Here is a 12,128-nt window from a genome sequence, read left to right as displayed (position 1 = left end):
AAGGCCAGCAAGCACTTGTGTGCCAGATGTGTAGCTAGTCCAGGCTCCATGTCACCCACTATAATAATAAATCAGTAATTCTCCTGAAGCGAATGCCTATGGCTGCATGGAGAATCTCTCCTGGCCCAATAACAGAAGAGAAAAAACCTGAGCTTGTTTAATGGATGAGCTAGTGAATGGGTCAAAGGCAAAACTGGGCTGTTGCTACACCACAGATCTCAGGGTAGCCCTGAAAAATAGTGGTGTGAGAAAATCCTCCTAGCGGGCCGAAGTTTGGTGGATATCCATGTATGTGCAAAGAAAAGGGGCCTAAAGTAGAATATATCTGGATTATTGGACAGTGTTGAATGGCTGGTTAACCAGCAACAAAGAGGTCTGTGGAAAAGACTCATGTATGGACCTGTGAGAGTGGCCACAGTGTGAAGACCTGTGTGTTACATGTTATAGCTCCTCACAGAGCATCCACTGCAGAGGAGGCACCAAATGACCGCATGATGCCAACTGTTCTCTGTCCCTGGCCACCCCTCTGCTGACACAGAGGGCCACAGAGAGAGGGGCTACTTATCACGCCTGTGGCTCACAGCATGGGCTCTCGCCCACCAAGAATGGTCCCGTTCCTGAGTGTCTCAGGCTTAACCTGTAAGCAACAGAGACCATGTCCAAGTCCCCAGGGTGGCAGTATCACTCCACGAGACCCACAAGACACTGGGTGGCATGTCATCTGTGTTGTCCTTCTTCCATCTTGAAATGAGCAATTTTCTCTGATATCAGTGCATAATCCATTTATGGATTTACCTCTCCTGCCCACAGGACCTCTGCTGACCTCACCAAATGATGATTTCACAAAACTGTCTGATCTACCAACACAGGGTCCTGCATAATTCTGCACCAGAACAAGGGGCTCGCTGAGCAGCCAGAGAGGTATGGGAGTCACACACATCCACTGGATGGATTCACGGGTCCCATCACGTACCGCCCCTCCCAGACTCCTCCCACCTTACAGAGTAATGGGGGGCGCATCTTGAAGGTACAGCTGAGGTATTAGCTTAGGTACACTGAGCCACCAGGGAGCCTGAAATGAGGTCTTAGGGGCTGCTTAATCCCAATGGGCTGGTGTCCTTATAAGAAGAGATTAGGACGCAGTGACACCTGGAGTGTGCGGGCACAGCTGGACAGCTACGTGCAGAGGCAACCGTGGGTAGCCATCTGCCAGCCAGGGAGGGAGGCCTTGGAAGAAACCAACCCTGTAGCACCCTGCTTTTGGGATTCCAGCCTCCAGAGTGACCCTTTCTTTGTTTAAATGGGCCATTGTGTGGTCTTTTGTTATGGCCGCTCCAGCAAACGAATATATACAAGGATGTTTTCAATGAGAGGACTGCAGATCCTATTTGATTTAATCAGCAAATATTTTCTCAAGTTGGGTCAACTTAAAATGGAGAATTCAGCCTAAAATCTTGCTGTATATAAGCTCTAAATCATTAGCACATGTCTGTATCCAGGAGAAAGATCGGAGTCCCCCACTGATAACCATTTCCTGCCACATGTTGTAACCTCTCATGGAACAATCAAGACCGCTAAAGCAAATATTTAAAGAAAGAAAGAAGATTCTTTTCAGTCATGATATTTCCTACTTATCTGATTATACTCTAGGTAAGAATGGCAATCTCTTTATAAGAAACGTATCACTTTGTATACAGGATTGGATGCCTGACAAACCTAGACAGAGTATTATAAAGCAGAGACATCACTTTGCCGAAAAACGTCCATCTAGTCAAAGTTATGGTTTTTCCAGGAGTCGTGTGGATGTAAGAGTTGGACCATAAAGAAGCCTGAGCACCGAAGAACTGATGCTTGTGAACTGTGGTGTTGAAGACTCTTGAGAGTCCCTTGGACAGCAGAGAGATCAAACCAGTCAATCCTACAGGAAATCAACCTTGAATATTCATTGGAAGGACTGGTGCTAAAGATGAAATTCCAGTACTTTGGTCATCTTATGCCAAGAGCCGACTCACTGGGAAAGACCCTGATGCTGGGAAAGATTGAGGGCAGGAAAAAAAGGGGGCTACACAGGTTAAGATTGTTGGGTGGCATCATTGACTCAATGGACATGAGTTTGAGCAAACTCTGGGAGATAGTGAAGGACTGGGAAGCCTGGCGTGCTGCAGTCCAGGGTTGCAAAGAGTTGGGCATAACTGAACAACATTATCTTAAAATGCCTGATTCCCAGTCTTTGATCACAATGGGACCACAGGCAGGCCTATAGGGCAGGGTCTGGAGCCCAGGAAGTCTAAGATTAAGGTGCCAGCAGATTCCCTCTGGTGAGGGACTATTTCCTGGTTTACAGACAACTGTTTTCTCATGCCCTTACATGGCTTTTCCTTAGTGCAGGCACAGAGAGAAAGGGGGCGGGGAGGGAGAATGCTTCTGTCTCTCTCTTTTTATAAGGGCACTAATCCCATGATGGCTTCCCTTGTGGCTCAGCTGGTAAAGAACCCGCCTGCAGTGTGGGAGACCTGGGTTTGATCCCTGATTGGGGAAGATCCCCTGGAGAAGGGAAAGGCTACCCACTGCAGTATTCTGGCCTGGAGAATTTCATGGACTATATAGTCCATGGGGTCGCAAAGAGTCAGACACGACTGAGTGACTTTCACTAATCCCATGAGGAATCTATTAATACTTTCAGGCTGTAACTAATTTGAATTACTTTCCAAAGGCTCCGCCTCCAAATACTACTATATTAGGGCCTCAACATGTCAGTAGGGTTTGGAGGGAGTGTGGAACAGGGCACACAAGCACTGAGTCCATAGAAATATCCACTGAAAGGAATCTGTTGATAAAGCAGTTAAGGACTTGGCCTCAGGTCACATGAGATGCAACAGGGCCTGATTTTAAATCCAGAACTTATTCTTTACTGAGGCCCCACTTTTACTCATGGAACATCAGTAAATGTCCTCCCTACACAGTGCATCAGACCCAGGACAGGGACCATCACTGATTCCTCTCCTAAAGAATGCTGCTTCTGGCAGAAAGAAAGGCTGGGAAATCAGAGAAACGGAACATTTTGAAAATTATTTTCTCATCCCTGAGGCCGAAAGGCCTATGAGAAAAAGTGAATGCATGATTCTGTCCGACTCTTCTGCTCTCCTGCATTCATTCCTTTCTTCCTCTTATTTAGTCCTTACCAAAGGCATGGAACTAGTTTACTTGCAAAGTGCTGCCCTCCATGCTGGGGATGCAAGAGTGAGGAAGACAGACACAACCCCTTGCTTTCACAGGACATTCTTTCTTATTTCTAGTCTTTTCTGTTCTCTCCTAACTACTTTTTCTCTGCCTCCCAGAGGAAGATACTGGTATGCATAGCTCAGTAAACCCTGTCCATCCTAGGTCACTGGAATGCATATGTGATCTCATTTCCTTTTGTTTACATAAATCTCTTCCTCTCAGTTTTCTTATTTAAAATTTTTCTTTTCATGTCTTATGTATTCTCCCAGTTTCTAGTATCGGCATACATTTATTACAAAGTATGATTTTATATTCAGTGTCCAAGAAGTTCTAATCTAGTTATAAATTCGTGTGTGTGTGTGTATGTGCACTCGTGTGCTTAGTCATGTCCAGTTCTGTGATCCCACAGACTGCAGGCCGCCAGGCTCCTCTGTCCATGGGATTCTCCAGGCAAGGATACTGGAGTGGGTTGCCATGCTCTCCTCCAGGGGATCTTCCTGACCCAGGGATCAAACCCACATCTCCTGTTCTCTTGCATTGGGGGTGAATTTGCACTGGCATTATTCTTTACGACTAGCACCACCTGGGAAGCCCTATAAATTCCTTAGAAACAGTATTTACATATTATAGGTAAGACTGGCAATATGAGTGCCACCCACATTCTGAAAGAAGCTGGGAACTCACCTTCCCCATGTGTTCAGAGGAAGAGGCTGGGTGAGATCAGTGGTTGCTCTCTGCCGAGGCTGCCCATTTAGGTCACCTGGAGAGCTTTGAAGACACATCAGAGCTTGAGCCCCACTTCCAGAGCCCCTTCCTTAACTGCTGAAGTGTGGGACCTGGGGACTGGTATTGTGTGGGATGTTAATAGTAGTCAGACTACTGGCTGAAGGTTCTTTGCAGTTTTAACATTCAGTCACCCCTCAGTGAAACCTTTATAAAAATAGATGCTAAAGTATTACCTTGCATCAAAGTATTACTGGCTCAAACTTCATCTCTACACCCCTAATTTAGTTAAGAAGCTTTTGTGGTAAGGATCTGCCTCCACTGTAGTGAAGGTTTTGACATGGAGTTAGGTGATGCTGCCTAAATGTTTCCTAAATAGAACAGGGGTATTCTTCTCCTCCTTACTGCCACTTGTAATCTACTGTGATAGAACTTTTCCTTCTGCCTCCTGCTTATCTCAACTCCAATCCATCTTCAACAAAGGAAAGATTGCCAAGAAAGACTAATCTTTAAAAATCCAGTCTGATCACATCACTCCTCTGTATGCCACTCCCTCCAATAATTGCCATTTTCCTCAGGATCACGTGCAACTCCTTGGGTATGTCACACAAGAAACTGCTCTCCTTTCCCAACTTATATTCACATGCAGACACTATACATGTTTCAGTCTTATTAAACCAGTAACAACCAATCTTTTATAGCACTTACTATATATCTAGAGGTTTTTATATGAACTAAATTATTAAAGACTCACAACAACCCTAGATACTGTTGATCTCCATTTTATCCGCGAAGAAACCAAGACTCGAGAGGTTCGATAACTTGCTTGAATTTCACAGACCTGGGATTCAAAATCTGACACTCTGATTCCAGATTCTGCTCTTCTTGACCACTATGTGTTCTCTCAATCTTATCAAACTTCAGTTGGTGTTTCTGTTTTGAGAGTTCATCTTTCAGCAGATCCTCAGATACTGATTAAAACTTTCGAAACTTTAATATGCAGCTAAGTGTTTTCACTTTTAGAAACAGTCTCTGAGCCCTCACATTTCATGCTGCCTTTCGTACCTCTTCTCTACTCTCCAGGTACCATGTCTCAGCATCTCCATCCTGGCATTTGTTGTACTATTTATAATTTTTATGTATCTCCCTCAAAGTGGAGTGAAATATAGTTTCTGAAATCTTTGGGGGGAGGAGTGTCTTCCGGTCTGCCATCTGTGTATTGCTGTCACTAGTCACAGGTGAGAGTAAAGTCCTGGACAGGGGTGTTTCTGGAGACAGAGTAGCTATGCCATTTATCATCCAACCCAGGACACTTTTGAGGGTGAAAGGGGGCAATGTTAACAGTTGTCCAGGGATTAATGGGTATAAACCTGGATGTATAATTTCCTTATTTTAAAAACTGCTTCCTACAGTGATTTCCCCCAGGTCTTAATAGCAAATTCTTAGGCAAAATAGAGAAACTGATCTGTCTTCAAGTAAATCCTTTTATTTTGCAAGAAAGCTTATACAAATTCTCCAAGGTACACATGCTTTTAATTCTATAACATCTATACTTTTTCTCATAGCTAAATTTAAATCAAAAGTTAGTAGCTGTGTGTAGCATTGGTATCTCATTAATGGGCATGGTATTTAGTTAGTGGTCACAAATCATTGGTGTTAAAATCTCATGAATTTGGGGATCTTACAGTAGGAGAAATGCTGACTGACCTGGTATACAGATTGCGGTGTTTGAGGATGAATGAAGTTGAACCTTCTCTCTCTTTCTCTTATTCCCACTAGATGAGGTCCAAAGAACCCTTCTGCGTCTCTCTGTGTCACTCCTTTCTGAGTCCCTCAAAGGGAACACCAGTGGATAGTCGGACTGATCCTAGCTCGGTCAGTCACAAGATGATCACTGGTGCTTGAATGTCTGACGGTGACTCCTAGTTCTGCTGTTAGCTGTGTAATCTTGAGGAAATAAATGTGCCCAAGTTTCCTCATTTATAAAATATTAGTAGTACCTACCACATATAGTTATTATGTTAATATCTCAAAATACTCAGATCAATGGGGCTTCCCAGGTGGCGCTAGTGGTAAAGAACCTGCCTTTCAATGCAGAAGACTTAACAGACTCAGATTCAGTTCCTGGGTGAGGAAAATCCCCTGGAGAAGGGCATGGCAACCCACTGCAATATTCTTGCCTGAAAAATTCCATGGACACAGGAGTCTGGCAGGCTATGGTTCATAGGGTCACAAAGAGTTGGACACGACTGAAGTGATTTAGCATGCACATGTACTCAGATCAATGCCTGCCATTTGGTATGTTATATATAAGTATGTGAGCATTGTAATTGTGAACATAAAAACCCATGCACATGAGGGTACTAGTTGGCTAAGCCAACCAGCCTGTGCATCGCCAACTATTCTACTTCACGCATATATAACACGTACCCATATATTTCCCTCTGAGTCTGGCTGAGAATGCTGGCTATTACTTCAAATTTCTGTACTATGGGGCCTCCAGTAGGTGATTCAATCATGAGGCTCTGATGACGTTTAGCTGAGGAATAAGGAGGACATTTAGGTCTCAAACTCTAGCGGTACCTCAGTGGTGCTATGGATCGTGACCCAGTTAATAAATCACAGTATTGCTCTTTACACCTAAGTTCTCCAGGAGTCTTTGGAAAGGAAGAACATTTGTTAGTAGGGGATTTGAACATTCTATGTGCCTTCAAACAATCTCCATGTATCTTTGAAACTGTACTCCTTTACTGAGTTGATAAGAAGAAGCTGAAGAGCATTAAGTTATGGTGCGTGTGTGTTTGTGTGTTTAGTCATTCAGTCATGTCTGACTCTTTGCAACTCCTTGGACAGTAGCCTACAAGCCTCCTCTGTCCATGGAATTTTTCAGGCAAGAATACAGGAGTGAGTTAAAATTTCCTCCTTCATGGGATCTTCCAAACCCAGGGATCCAACCTGCGTCTCCTGCGTCTCCTGTGTCTTTTGCATTGCAGGCAGTTTTCTTTACCCACTGAGCCATGGGGGATGTCTATCAGTGCCAAGGAAGTGGCCTGACTGGGCACAATTGCCTGCCCACATGTGAAGCAAAGTGAGAGTATCTATTTCATATGTTCTAAAAGGACTGATTAAGAAAATGAAATGCAAAAAAGGCAAAATGGCTGTCTGAGGAGGCCTTAGATATAGCTCAGGAAAGAAGAGAAGTGAAAAGTAAAGGAGAAAAGGAGAGATATACCCATCTGAATGGAGAGTTCCAAAGAAGAGAAAAGAGAGGTAAGAAAGCCTTCCTCAGTGAACATGCAAAGAAACAGAGGAAAATAATACAATGGGAGACTAGAGAGCTCTTCAAGAAAATTAAAGATTCCAAGGGAATATTTCATGCAAAGATGGGCACAATAAAGGACAGAAATGACATGGACTTAACGAAAGCAGAAGATATTAAGAAGAGGTGGCAAGAATACAGAGAACTATTCAAAAAAGTTCTCAATGACCCAGATAACCATGATGGTGTGATCACTCACCTAGAGCCAGACATCTTGGAGTGTGATGTCAAGTGGGTCTTAGGAAGCATCACTATGAACAAAGCTAGTGGAGGTGATGGAATTCCAGTTGAGCTATTTCAAATCCAAAAAGAAGATGCTGTGAAAGCGCTGCACTCAACATGCCAGCAAATTTGGGAAATTCAGCAGTGCCACAGGACTGGAAAAGGTCAGTTTTCATTCCAATCCCAAAGAAGGGGAATGCCAAACAATGCTCAAACTACCGCACAATTGCACTCATTTCACACACTAACAAAGTCATGCTTAAAATTCTCCAAGAGAGGCTTCAATAGCACATGAACCAAGAACTCCCACATGTTCAAGCTGGATTTAGAAAGGCAGAGAAACCAGAGGTTCAATTGCCAACATCCACTGGATCATAGAAAAAGCAAGAGAATTCCAGAAAAACATCTACTTCTGTTTCATTGACAATGCTAAAACTTTTGACTGTGTGGATCACAGCAAACTGTGGAAAATTATTCAAGAGATGGGAATACCAGAACATCTTACCTGCCTCCAGCAAAACGTGTATGCAGGTCAAGAAGCAACAGTTAGAACCAGACATGGAACTATGGACTAGTTCCAAATTGGGAAAGGAGCATGTCAGGGCTGTATATTGTCACTCTGCTTATTTAACTTCTATGCAAAGTACATCATATGAAATGCTGGGCTGGATGAAGCACAAGCTGAAATCAAGAGTGCCTGGAGAAATATCAATAACCTCAGATATGCAGATGATACCACCTTAATGGTAGAAAGCAAAGAAGAACTAAAGAGCCTCTTGATGAAAGTGAAAGAGGAGAGTGAAATAGCTGGCTTAAAACTCAACATTCAAAAAACTAAGATTGTGGTATCTGGTCCCATCGCTTCATGGCAAATAGAAGGGGAAACAGTGCAAACAGTGGCAGATTTTATTTCCTTGGGCTCCAAAATCACTGCAGATGGTGACTGCAGCCATGAATTAGCAGATGCTAGTTTCTTTGAAGAAGATCTGTGACAAACCTAGACCACATATTAAAAAGCAGAGATATTACCTTGCTGACAAAGGCCCATCTAGTCAAAACTATTGTTTTTCCAGTAGTCATGTATGGATGTGAGATTTAAATCATAAAGAAGGCTGAGTATCGAAGAGTTGATGCTTTTGAACTGTGGTGTTGGAGAAGACTCTTGAGAGTCCCTTGGATAGGAAGGAGATCAAACCAGTCAATCCTAAAAGAAATCAGTCCTGAATATTCATTGGAAGGACTGATGCTGAAACTGAAGCTCCAATACTTTGGCCACCTGATGTGAAGAGCCAACTCATTAGAAAAGACCCCAATGCTGGGAAAGATTGAAGGCAGGAGGGGAAGGAGATGACAGAGAAGATGGTTGGATGGCATCACTGACTCAATGAACATGAGTTTGAGCAATCTCCAGGAGATGGTGAAGGACAGGGAAGCCTGGCTTGCTGCAGTCCATGGGGTTGCAAAGAGTGGGACACAACTGAACAACAACAAAAGGATTGAACGAGAAATGGAGTAGAATGAGATTCAGACCTGTTTAATGATTTTCCTTTGTATCAGTCTCTTGTAGACAGCTCACATTTTGGGAACCACTGGATGGTGGAAGGAGAGAAAGAAATGATATAAAGGGTAATGACTTTGAATGTGAGCATTGGATTTGAAATGTGTCTCTGCTACTTAACACCTTATCTTTCAATCTGTTTTCCTTTTCCGAGCATCTTTTCATCTGTAAATTTTTAAACCACTTCTCCACCATAAAGATTAGTGACCATCACACTAGACTATGTATGTGAAAGTTCCTCCCACACATAGTCTTCAACATTGAGGATCCTCAGGATTGAGGAAATGGCTTATTCTATCTAGAGTTTTATAAAAACTTTTATGGGAAAATTGACTTTAACCCCCAAATTTTATGATAAATACCAGCTTTCTTAGCTCTATTGTGTATCACATCTGGACACGTTAGAAATATCACCAGCTTAACTACCCATAAAATCTCATATGCTTATTAAAGAACAAACAATTACCAAGATCCCAAAATTAACCAGATATAATGGTAGGAAGTAATTTATGCAAAGGAATGATAGAATAGTTACCCTCAAAAGGTCTAATGGGAGAGGCAAGAAAATTGATACCATATTTTAACAATTCTAGTTTTCACAATTTTTTTTTAACATTTTTGTGGATTGTGACTTTCACTTATACCTTGTACATGACAAATATGGTAAGTACTGTTTTGGAAAGAATTCTAGAGTATTCTGGGAAGGGTAGGCAAGATTAGACATCAGAGAAAGCTTCCCAAAGGAGAAGATACTTAGTTATGTGGAAGGATAAGTGAGTGGACTAAGGAAGGAGAGTGGCGAGGAAGAGAGTGGTGTGTGCAAAGACACAGGCCGATTATTAATTATGTTCAGGGCCCTGCCAAGTATTGTATATATCAGCAGCATGAGAGGGAATGAAGAACTAATTGACCAAGAGGCAATGGTTAGTTCTAGGTCAGGTCACATACAGTAAGATTAACTGATCTGGATTTTATCCGAGGAGCAATAAGGCATCTTTTAAATAGGGTCTCACAAGCTTGGATTTGCAATATTGATAGATTTTCAGGACTGCTGGCATAAAGAAAGTAAGCAATGACCTAAGGACCAGAATGAGGAAGGCCGTTCTTGGAAACGGAATTTAAATCCAGGTGCCTGTAGTGAGGTAACCAAAGGCGGGCTCTGGAAAAGAAGCTAGCTAAACGTCATCCTGACTGGTCAGAGCAGAAGCCTGCGTGTGCAGGTTGATTTGCCTCACCAACCCTACATCGACAGAGGCTATATTTCCATGACCATTTCTAGGCAAGTGTGTGCTCCTGGCACCATCACCACGTGCCCTGGGGACAAATTTAAATGGTCTTTGAATGTGTGAATGCCCCATTATATCTGAGTGTCTGAAAATCTCTCTCTGCAAACCGGAACTGTACAAAAGGCATCTGCTCTCAATAGGGAACTACTGTGCACTGGAGTTGGCAGGACAACGTTGGAAAGAAAGCAAGGAACAGCTCTGCTGCCTACCAAGCTTCTTGCAAAGGCCTCTTCCGATCTCTCTCCCCCACCAACCAGAGGGAGAGCGCTGTTTACTCGCATTCATCAATCTAAAAGTTCACATTAAACTGCCCCAGGAGTTGAATTACCTTAGCTACTGTTTCTCAGAAATGTGGCACTCTGCAATCAAGAGGTTTCAAATGAGATTCCCTGAAGACAGTCATTGTTCCTTCATCTGTTCAAAAATAAAGCACTTGCAAAGTTACAACTGTGTTCACCACAGAAAGTGTTGCTTGGTTTCATAAAAATGGTGGGTGGGAAGAACATACTGGCAAAAAAAAAAAAAAAAAGAAAGAAAGAAAGAAAAAGAAAATAAAAGGTCTGGAAAAGAATAGTTTTCAGCACATCCCTAAGAAAAGTTTATTGAAACCCTTTTATTTTTTGGATCTGAGAGAAACTTTTGCTGAGCAGGTGAGTAGGATGGGCTTGCTTAAAAGCCCAAGGCAGGACATGAATTCCCAGCAATTTGGGCTTATTATGGCTCTGTCATGTAATATTTGTAGCATTCTAGACTAGTCACTTAAGATCCTCGGACCTCATTTTCTTCACTCTTGCAGAATAAGTGTGGATGAAAATATAGGATGTCATAAATCACTTTGTAAAATATAATGAGCTATGACTCCAAAGGATCAAAATTATTTGCTAAATCCTTGAAGAAAGCAGTCTTTTTTGATCCCTAGTCCATTAATTAATTAAAAATCATCATTGAAATTATACGTGCTGGATGGAGACGAGATGGCAGAGTAGGTCATAAGCCTCACCCACCACTTACAAAAACACTAAAACCACAACTAATTCCAGAACAGCCATTAACAACAACAAAAATGCTGGCACCTACCAAAAAAGTCCTACATCTAAAGACAAAGAGGAAGTCACAACAGGCCTGTAGGAGGGGCACAATCATAGTCAAATCAAATCCCATGCAAGCTACAAGCTGGAGAACAATTATACCATAGAAGTTCTCCCATAAGATTGAAAGTTTCGAACCTCACCATCAGGCTCCCCAGCCTGGGGGTCTGGCAATAGGAGGAGGATCCCCGTCTGGCTTTGAAAGGTAGGGGGTTTGACTTCAAGAATTCCATAGGACTGGGGGAAACAGAAACCCCACATTTGGAGATCACACACAAGGTCTTGTGCATACCAGGATGCTGGGTAAAAAGCAGTCATCTCGTGAGAGGCTAGGCCTGCTAGTATTAGGGGTCTTCTGTGGAGGCAAGGTGCAGCAGTGGCTCCCTGCAGGGACTAAGTCACTGGCAGCAGCAGTTCTGGGAAGAACTTATTGGCGTGAGCCCTCCTGGAGGCTGCCGCTTTCTCACCAAGACCTGGCACCACCCAACAGCCTGCAGACTCCGATGCTGGTATGCCTCAGACCAACAACAAACAGGGAAGAAACACAGCCCTACCTATCAGCAGACAGACCACTTAAAGTTTTCCTGGCCACCCAGCTGCCTGGTAAACAGCTCTTGACATGGCCCTGCCCACCTGAGGGACAACACCCAGCCCAACCCACCAGTTGGCAGGAACCAGCCACTTCCACCAGGAAGCCTGCACAAGAATCC

The sequence above is a fragment of the Oryx dammah genome, unplaced genomic scaffold (assembly GCF_014754425.2).
Source record: "Oryx dammah isolate SB20612 unplaced genomic scaffold, SCBI_Odam_1.1 HiC_scaffold_15, whole genome shotgun sequence".
Lineage (NCBI taxonomy): Eukaryota > Metazoa > Chordata > Mammalia > Artiodactyla > Bovidae > Oryx > Oryx dammah.
Note: the sequence above shows the minus strand (reverse complement) of the source record.